Source organism: Terrapene carolina, unplaced genomic scaffold (genome assembly GCF_002925995.2).
Source record: "Terrapene carolina triunguis isolate 2854851 unplaced genomic scaffold, T_m_triunguis-2.0 Scaffold58, whole genome shotgun sequence".
In the NCBI taxonomy this organism is placed as follows: Eukaryota; Metazoa; Chordata; order Testudines; family Emydidae; genus Terrapene; species Terrapene triunguis.
In genome coordinates, this window is record NW_020664409.1 from 111147902 (window position 1) to 111157989 (window position 10088).

General features: G+C 46.6%; 1 protein-coding gene across 1 annotated transcript in view; it reads left to right on the forward strand.

Annotated features, from left to right (window-relative positions):
* LOC113408058 (rho GTPase-activating protein 39-like) overlaps nucleotides 1-10088 on the forward strand; it is a 202826-nt gene that overhangs the window by 272 nt on the left and 192466 nt on the right. The gene's annotated exons all lie outside the window — the stretch shown is intronic.

Genomic DNA, 10088 nt, shown 5'->3' on the forward strand with positions numbered 1-10088 from the left:
CGCAGCCCCACCCCCCCACCGCGTCCTCCCCCCGCCGGGCTGGGGTCTGTGTGCCCCCTCACAGCCCCACCCCCAGCATCCCCTTCTTCTTTCAGACCCCCCCCAGCCCCACCCACCGGGCTGGGGTCCGTGTGCCCCCTCACAGCCCCACCCCCCAGCATCCCCTTCTTCTCTCTCACAGCCCCACCCCTACCGTGTCCCCCACCCCGCTGCTGAGCTGGGGTCTGTGTCTTCTCCCCTTACAGCCCCACCCCTACTGTGTCCCCCTCCTCCCGAAACCCACCTCATAGCCTTGCCCCCACTGTGCCCCCTCCCTCCTGAGACCCTCCCTCACAGCTCCATCACATCCCCCTCCCCCCTGCTGGCTTGGGGTTCCTTGTGGGGGGTCTGTGCTAGTGGTGGTGGGTTTTAATGTCTCCCTCCCCTGCTGTGGGGTGTGGGTGTCTGACATGCTGTGGGGAAGGGTTGCTGGGGGTAGCTGAACAGGGGCTTATGTGGATGTAGGGTAGTATGGGATATGGGGACTGGGGTGAAGGGGCAAGTGCAAAAGAGGGTGGGCTGGGGTTGGGGGTATGTATATGTGGCAAGTGAGAAGGGGGTAAGCGGTGGGTGTTGGCAGGCTGCACACAGATGGGGTAGGGATGCATATGGGTGTGTGCAGGCTATAGTGAATATAGGCTAGGATGTGTGTGTGTGGGGGGTAGGGACAGGCTGCACACTGATATGGGGTAGGGATGCATATGGGTGTGTGCAGGGTATAGTGAGGATAGGCTAGGATGTGTGTGTGTGGGGGGGTAGGGATGTCCATGAGGTGCTTATTATTATGGGGTGGTGAGATGGGGGTGTGTGTGGATATAGGGAAAAGGGGAGTGTATGGTTCAAACTCTTCACATGGTCGGGTCTGTTCAATGGTATTGCGATAAAGGGTGTGTGGATTGCAGGGCTGCAGTGGGATGTGCTGGGGGTGTATATTGGTATGGGGTAGGGCGTGTGCATAAGGGGGATGAGTTGTGTTTGTGCTGGAATGGCTTTTATTTATTTTACATGTGCAGCACTTGCAATCCTCTGTCTTTCTCTGTACTGTATGCTGCTCAGCGGCTGTGTTGCTACTGCTACTTCTCCTACTGCTTTCTGAGCCCTGCATTCTTGAGCTGCAAAAACTGCAGGATTTTTTTTTCCTGTGTGCTACCAGTTTAATCAACCCTCAGGTGACCTCTGCAGAAAAACCCACAGCTGCCATGCTCCTACACCTCACCTGGCAAACAGAGCTTGGGTGGCTTTTAGAAAAGCCATTAAAGGGAATTCATTATATGAGGTCCTAGGTGCATGAAAGCAGCAGGTGGCTTGAATGAGGATCTATGCCTGTCACTGTGTTTACATCTGGCCCAGTAGTAAACAAGGTGTGGTACTGTGATTCAGTGCCATCAGCCCACCAGGTGTGGTGCTGTCTCTGCAGTTTTTTGTGCACCATTTGACTATGCCTTCCCATGGTAGCATGTGCCCAGATAGTAGTTGCACTGAACGCTAATATAGCTGCACATTCATTAAAAACAGTGTGATTACACTTCACTGAAAATCTGCTGCCTTCATTTGCACTGTTGCTATGAGTGCTAATTTCTTTGATGTGAGGGGGAATCAACACCCTTGCACTTGAATAATTTGGCTTAATTTTAGAAATGTCCAGCTGTGTTTTTTTTATATGGAGAGAGACAAACAGTTTCTTGCAGTATAGCATTCATGGGTGTGACCTGCTATCTGTAAGATTCAGGCTGTGGCTGGACTGTGCTGGCAGGCTAAATTAGATCTGTTCTTATGTTGAATGCCTTTTTGTAGTACTGTTATTGGGATGTTAGGGTTTTGTTACATCATTGATTTTAATTGATGAAATTGCTTATTTCTTCTGCACTATTAACTATGCTCTAAGAGTGAACCGTAAAGAATGGATGCAGAAGATAGGGATCAAGGTCCCCAGTGTTGATTACCCTCCTTCAATCACGGTGAAGTAATTGTATGAGAGATGGCCATGTGAACCTAATAGATTCTCACTCGGACTGTGCCTTGGAGGAGAGCAGACTCCTCCCTGCAGGTCTCAGCCAATACATGCTGGAGGGAAATTCCTTGGCTTAGTTTAAACCCAGAGCTAGTGAACCTGTCACTGCGGCTAGTGCACCTAATCCCATTTACTCACTGGGATGGAACTGTTTGATTTTTTTTCTTAGAACCCAGTGAAGTAGATTCTGCCAGCACCTCCTGGGGCAGAAAATCCTAAATATGTATCATTTGGGAGAGGGAAACTGGCAGAGGAAGGCCCTCTGATTTCCAACTTTTTCAGTACCCAATGCTGTGGGCAGCGTTTCCTATTGAAAGCCCTTGCCTATGGAATTTGCTGCCACTGGAGATAAGATGGGCCTAGATCTAGCCTCCCTGCAAGCCTTATTTCTTCTCATTAGTGGAAGACCTGTGTGAAGAGAGCAGCCCTAAGAGCAGAAGGCCACTAGTGAGGTTGATCCGGTTTGAGGTTAAAGAGGGAGGGGAGCAGAGTTGTGGTTCTTCTGATAGAACTGATGTTGCTTATGTAGAGGTGCATGAGGTACGCTTTCAGTAGTGTTCACGTTAGTTACCTGTATTTATAGGGTGTCTGTGGTCTCTGGGTGTACTGTGTGGCTTAAATATGGTAATAAACAATTCTAAATAAAAGAAGCAAAAATGCCAGTCTTGTGTAACTTGCAGCTTTGAAGGAGATGAGGCCAGTTGGCTAAGAGCCCAGGATTTCATAGCTTGTAAACAGAGAAAATTTGGGTAAAGAGATGCACCCAATAGAAATACATTTAGCCATATCCTGCTGCAAGTGCTTTATTGAGAACATCCTGCTTCTGGCTACTAACAACCTTACTATTGGGACAATGAGTTTGAGTGATCTGTACAGGGTTGGGTCAGAGATGGATCCCATAATTAGGATCTGTCAGTCTTTCTCCCAATCCTACAAACCTAAGATGTTCTTTGTATCATTAAAGCCAAGGATCTTTCCTAGCTTGTTTAAAAGCTCTTCCCTGTGCCCTCTCCTTGGCAAGGTAAGATGACCAAACCAGGATGAGAACTTTAGATTGGCCCCCAGGGGTGGTGTGCAACTTCCCTTTTTATAGAAAGCAACAGAGGGTCCTGTGGCACCTTTAAGACTAACAGAAGTATTGGAGCGTAAGCTTTCGTGGGTGAATGCCCACTTCATCAGACGCAAGACTAACACAGCTACCCCTTTTTATAGAGCCTCTCTGTTGTGGGGTTTGCCTTCGGACTCTTAGTTCCACAATATATCCATGTATATTTGCTCCTGCTAGAATCAATCAGCCATTTCATAGGTTGTAACACACATTCCCCTGATACTTTTGGGACCCGTAATAAGAAAAGGGAAATCTAGGCTACCTGTCAGGAAGGAATATCCTGACAATTAGAACTATTTGGCTGTGAAATTGTCCCTCTAGAGAAGTGTTGGAAGCCCCACCTACTGGAACATTCACGTTTAGACTAGAAAATGTGCAATATGGAACAATCCTGCTCTTCCTTAGGGAGATGGGATACCATGGCCTATTACTGATCTTCTCTTCCATCTCTAACTTGTATGATTCTCACGTGTTTAAATCTTTTAGAAGGTATCAGTGTTGTTTCCAACTTCTTGTCTATCAACAAATTTGGGAGCAGTTCAATCAGAGGACTGGGATTGGGATTCCTAGGTTCTGTCCTTTTGTTACTGATTTACTGTGACCTTGGACAAATCATTTAAACTCTCTGTGATACCAAGTTCTTGCTGTAAAATGGGTATAATGAGCCCTGCCCACCTTACCGGGATGCAGAGAAATAAGAAAATATTTGACTCTTCGAAATCCTTGCTGCTAGAATAGTGCAAGGATTAGCATACCCTTTCCACAGGCGCATTCCTACTTTAGACAGTTGACCAAATGAAGAGCAACATCCACAACTCCAGACACTGGTGAATTTTCTCCATTCAGAGCTGTTAATATTTACAATGATCTGTGTTTATGATCATCTATCCAGTTTGCTGTCCAGTTCGTATATCTATGTTCAGGCTGGCCAACCTAAAAATCCATGCCAGGAATTTCCATACTAGCATGCCTAAGGAGGGATACTTCAGTCCTGATTAAGTGTTTTACTTTTTAGCATCCTTGTTCAGAAGTTTTGGCCTCTGTTGGGATTTTGTTGCATGTTTAAATGATAGTGTAGGTGGAATACATGTGATGTCTTCATCAGCAAGTAGCTTGGTTTGGGATGATTTATGTAAGATCATGCAGGTTTGGATAACCCATTCTCTCAATCTATTTATGATAGTCCCCGTGATTTTACCAACAGTAAGACTGCACACTTGTTGGGTTGCTCCCACTCCTTTCTGCAATGGAGGGTACCCCTCAAATTCTAAGGTGATTTCATAACATGGTGATGTGTGGTATTTTAAAAACAACAGAACTAATAGAACATAAAAATTTCAAGTGTCCGGGCTGATGCCAGGTGTAAAACAAATGTATATGTTAGTGGGGTTGCCAGTTCACATGCAGCTCTACTGATATTCTGGGCACTGGTTATGAATCATTGGGGCATAATGATTAATTGGGGTGTAAGATTTTATGCTTTACAGTCGCTGTACAATGATAGTGGTTATATCATTCATCCTATGCATTCTTATAACATATTTGGACATGTTCATGGCCTCCAAAGGTAAATATTATAGAAAACTTCATTCTTACCCCTGCTCCATGTCCCTTGATGAGGTTTTTCTCTGCTTAAGTTCTGTAATGATCCTACAGTAACCTCTTCCCTTTAGTATGTTTACAAAATAATTTGTTGTTCCTCTCTTCAGCAACCATGCTCTCCCTCTTGTATTTTTTGCTTCAGTGATTATTACCTTACATGCTCTAGATAACTCATTGAACTTTGACTTCTCCTTTTCCTCTTCCATCTCTTCTCAAAAGATTTCTGCTGTAATTCTCTTTTCATTTTGCTGCTAATCCAGGATGGCTATTTTTAATCCCCTACTTGCTTTCTTGGCAATTGGGATAAATCTACTCTAGGTGCTAAGTGGAACCACTTGAGTATTTTCCAGGCAGCATATACACCCTGCCCTTTAAATTAGTTGTTCCTTTTTGAGTGCACTTGTGCAACTTCTAACACTTGCTTTCTCAGAGTTTGACCTTCTCCCCCCCGTCTGCTTCGGTCTAGCAATGAAAAAACTGCAGCACTGTATTGCTGCTACCATGTGTTTCTCATGGAGTTAGTAACTGTCTGTTAGCACTTCCCCCTTGCTGGCACCTTGGATTCCCCTTCAGAGAATGCTTTTGCCTTGCCATCCCTGATTTCAGAGTTATCAGCTTTTCCTGGCTGGGTGTGGATTTTCCAAAAATTTAGGTTATGTCTACACTGCACTTTCATCAGTAAAACTTTTGTCGGTTGGGGGTGTGGAAAAAAAACACACCCCTGACAGACACAAGTTTTACCAATGAAAAGCGCCGGTGTGGACAGCGCTACCGCCCCTCGTTGGGGGTGGTTTTATTTTGTTGGCAGGAGAGCCCTTTGCTGCAGACACAGAGTGGCTACACTGCGTACCGTACAGCTGTGCCACTGTGAAGTGTAAACATAGCCTGAGTCTCAGGCCAGTCCCTTTCCCTTGATGGCTAATGCCAAGGCCACCTATCCCTGTGGGCTTGTAACGCCTTTGCAGACGCTAGATTCAGCCACCTAAATCTGACTCACTTTTCTAACCTCACTATGTTGCAAATGATGAATGTATTCTGTGTATGCAATGCTATAGGCTCTTGTATTCTTCTAGTGATGTAGCGCAGCTGGGGACTCTACTCTTGGATAGCAGCTGCTAGCAGGCCTAGTGGATAGTAAGCTTCCCCCCCTCCCTCCCCTCCACGGATATCTAACCTGGTGGCCCTTGGTCTCCTAGATTCAAGCCTCTTCCTAGCCCTCCCAAAGAGCCTCCCTTACTCAAGAGGGTGTTATCCTGAGCAGGCAGGCTTCCATCCCAGCAGGTGCTCTGGTTCCTTAAGGACCTAAATTCCTCCTGCTTTACAATACACTCTCAGCCACACAACAGGGGACTGGATCTCCTGTCTCTACACTATGCATCTGATGAAGTGGGTTTTAGCCCACGACAGCTTATGCTCAAATAAATTTTAGTATCTAAGGTGCCGCAAGGCCTCCTCGTTGTTTTTGCTGATACAGACTAACACGGCTGCCACTCTGAAACCTGTCTATACACTTTATATGGAAATTTTGTTAATATTTAGCTTTAAAAAATCAATAGAAGCAAACAAGGAATGTGGGCTCATTAAATATAAGGTATAGTAAGCCAGTGGCGCATTTAATAAAAAAATATAAAAAAAAACTACTTCTTTTAAAATGAGATGTGCAATTTTGACTGTTGGTTAACATCTCATAAAACTTGTGGCAAATGAAGCCTGAAATAGACTGTCAGAATGAGAAGCCTTTGCTTATTGTATTTTACAGATAGTGTGATCCAGAAAATTTTGTTCTTGAATTGAACACTGATTGGTAGTTATATTTCTGGTACAGAGCCGAGCTATTTCTTGACTTTTGAATCATTAACTCATCATTGCAGATTTCCAAATACATTTGGCAGTAGAGAGGGAGAACTTATTGAGGACATGGGGGTTAAGTGAAAAGACAGCAAAATGATATCTGGATAGGAATGCTCCGTAGAGGGAAAGGTAGCTGTCTTTCTTCTCTTCCCCCTCTTCCCCCCGCACAGTTAATGGTTATTGTGTACAGTTGAGTTTGAACTGATTGGTGTAAGGGTGGCTAACCTGCTGCGTTTATAACTGTGCAGTGCCCTCAGGCTGCCTCCTCTTTCTTATGAGGGCACAACACACAACATTCCTCTTCTATCAGTAGGAGAAAAAGGGATATGCTATTTCAGAAAGATCTCTATCCAACAATAAATTCTTGTAACTATTAATGCTTTGTGCTTCTCTGGCACCTTCCATCTGAGGCTCTCAATGCATTCTACAAATGTTCATTTAGACCAGTGGTCCCCAACCTTTTTCGTCTGGCGGGTGCCAGACGACGAGCCACGGAGGACCGTGGCGGCGGACAAGCATCCGCCGAAATGCCGTCAACAAGCGGCAACGTCAATAGGCGTCGCTGTCGAAATGCCGCCGAGAAGCAGCGTCATCCAGAGGTGTTGCTGCCAAAATGCCGAATCGGCGGCATTTCAGTGGCGACGCCTCTGGATGACAATACTTCTCGGCGGCATTTTGGCAGATGCTCGTCCGCTGGCCAGTACGTGGGCTCACTTAGATGCCCTGGTGGACGCCATGGCCCCCGCGGGCACCGTGTTGGGGACCCCTGATTTAGACTCTCAATACTCCTGTCACTATTATTCCCGTTTTATACGTGGGAAAATAGACAGTGAGGATGACCCTGTCCAAGGTCACACAAGAATTACATGGCAGGGCCAGAAATAGAACAACCCAAGTCTTCAGACTGTCCTGAGCCTTGACCATGAGATCACGTTTCCTTACCTCTACTGTTAAGCATTATGAGGAATCTTTTGCATTTAAGTTAAAGTGAAACATTGCAATGTAGCATTTACAGAAAACAAATGTGAATGTGTCCATTTCTGCTGCTGTCAGATGCACGTGGTCTCTGGTCTGCCTTTTTTGAGGTGATGACATTTCTCTGTTTGCCTCATTGCATTTTTATCGATCTATTTGCTCTGTGCTCTGCTCGAATGTAAATGACTTGCACAGGCAACGTGTTTGGAAATCCAACCTCTTTACCATCTAGAAATGTTACTAACCCTGTGAGTTGAAGGTACATTATTATTTTATTGATTTCTATAGTACCTCTTGCAAGCTTGAAAGCACTTCATATGCTGTAGGCAGGTAGCATGTGAAGAAGTTCTTTACCTAGTAAAATGCAGCCATCTCCAGGGTGGAAAATGGCAGCCTTTTCTCCAGACCAGAGTTTAGGATGGGAAGTCAAAAATGCTGTATTTTAAATGGGGGAATTCAGGTTGTCAGACTGTATTTACCCATATCAGAGTTTGTCTAGAACACTTGCTGCTCTTAAGGAGGGAAAAATCTCTAATGACAAATGACTGCAACTGGTTTTGTCTCTGAAAAACAGCAGCACATTGCCCACGTGGAGTGGGGGATTGAGTTACATGCAGACTCAGAAGGAAGAGTGCTACCTATTAAATTGCTGGCCTCACTTCCTGTTGCATCTTGGATATTGTTAGCCTGCCATCTAAATCCTGACCTGGCCCAATCTTCCTAAATTACTGAACTCTGAGATCACAGCCAGAGGTAGTCTAGCAGAGCATATGGCACATGTACCAGGTTTAATGTCACTAAAGTTTCACAACCTCTTCTTCAGTAACTAGCTTATCCACTTAATATAATTAATAATAGCAATCAGCCGGGGGATATATAAGCTTCCTGTATGCTATATGATTCTGCTTTGAGCCTCATCACTTATTACTCCTGAGGGAATTCTGCACCAAAAAATTAAAAATTCTGCGCACACTATTTTAAAATCCTGCAAGTTTTATTTGTCATTGAATAAATGCAGAGGTTCCAGCATGGCAGTGGGGGGCACAGGCCACTGGCTGTATGAAGGTGGGAGATCACCCTGCAGCACCCCCACCCCTGGGACATGGACTCAGCGGTGAGGCTGTACCTGACTCTGACACAGCACAAGGCCCAGGCCTGCCCCAGAAACACCCTGGGCCCTGCCCCTCTGTGCCAGGCGCATCAGGTGTGGGACAGGCAGACTCAACCAGGCAGGATCCAAGTGTAGAGGGGCTCAGTGTGGGGGGGATCCACGTGTGGGGAGAGAGGGTTCTGTGTGAGACAATCTGGGTGCAGGCAGCTCAGTGGGGGGGTCTAGGTGGGGGGAATCTGGAGGTACAGAGTCTTGTTGGGGGGGTTCCAGGTGCAGGAGCAGTGGGACTCTGCAGGGGTTTCCAGGTGATGTGGCTGGGTCTCAGCGGGGGAGACTGGGTGCTGGGGAAGTGGGGCTTGGTGGGGTCTGGGTGCAGCTAGTTGGGGGTCAGTGGCATGGGTGTCTGGATGGGCAGCTCAGGGTGGTGCAGGGGGTGGGACTTGTCAGGGTCGGGGTTTGAATGCAGGGAGCTCAGTAGGGGTGGTCTGGGGTGCAGGGGTGGGGGGTACAGAGGCAGGGTGTCTGGGTGCAGGGGGCTCCAGATGCAGGGGTTGAGGTTCAGTGGGGTGGGGTTTGGAGTGCTAGGGGCTTCTGGGTATATGGGGTGAGGCTTGGCAGGGATGTCTGGGTATGGGAGGTCTGGCTGCATGGGGGTTGGAAGGATACAATGACCCATTCCCCCCACAGCTGAGGAGTGATGGGGGCAGGAAGCAGGGGAGGATGCTGAGCTTTCTGCAGCAGGGGGAGGTTTGCAGTGAAGAGGCAGTCCCATCCTTTCCTGCCTCCAGCCCAGCTGGGACTAGCAGCTGATCCTGGCTCAGGGCAGGAGCAACTGGCTGGGGTGTCCCCAGCCCTGCGGTGCTCTACCTCTCTGCCAGCTGTTCAGGTGCCTGAAACGATGTACCTGTGCTGCTAGGGAGTGGTGTGTGACTGCTCTTGCAGCTTTCCTTTGCTTCCCTGTCAAAGTCATTTTTCTGTGGGTAAGCAAAGAAATCTGCAGGGGACATGAATTCTGTGCACACGTAGTGGCGCAGAATTCCCCCAGGAGTAACTTATAAACTGGTATAAGCTATGCTATATGTGTGTTAATTTCCTTTTATTCCTACTTTTGAGTGCACGTGTGCCACAGAGCTTTCATCAAATTCCCCATTACAAGCCCACTGCAACTGCTCTAGGTAAAAATCCATTGATGTATTAATGTTTGATTACTCTGGTAATATTTAATGTGGCTGTAAATGTTTAGAAAGGTTTCCAGGCAGGAAAAACATCAGGCAGAAAATCAGTGTTTGATAGATGCAGAGCAATTGAGTGATTTGTTAAATGTGTATATGTATATGCATGCGTACACACACACACACACACACACACACACACACACACACACACACACA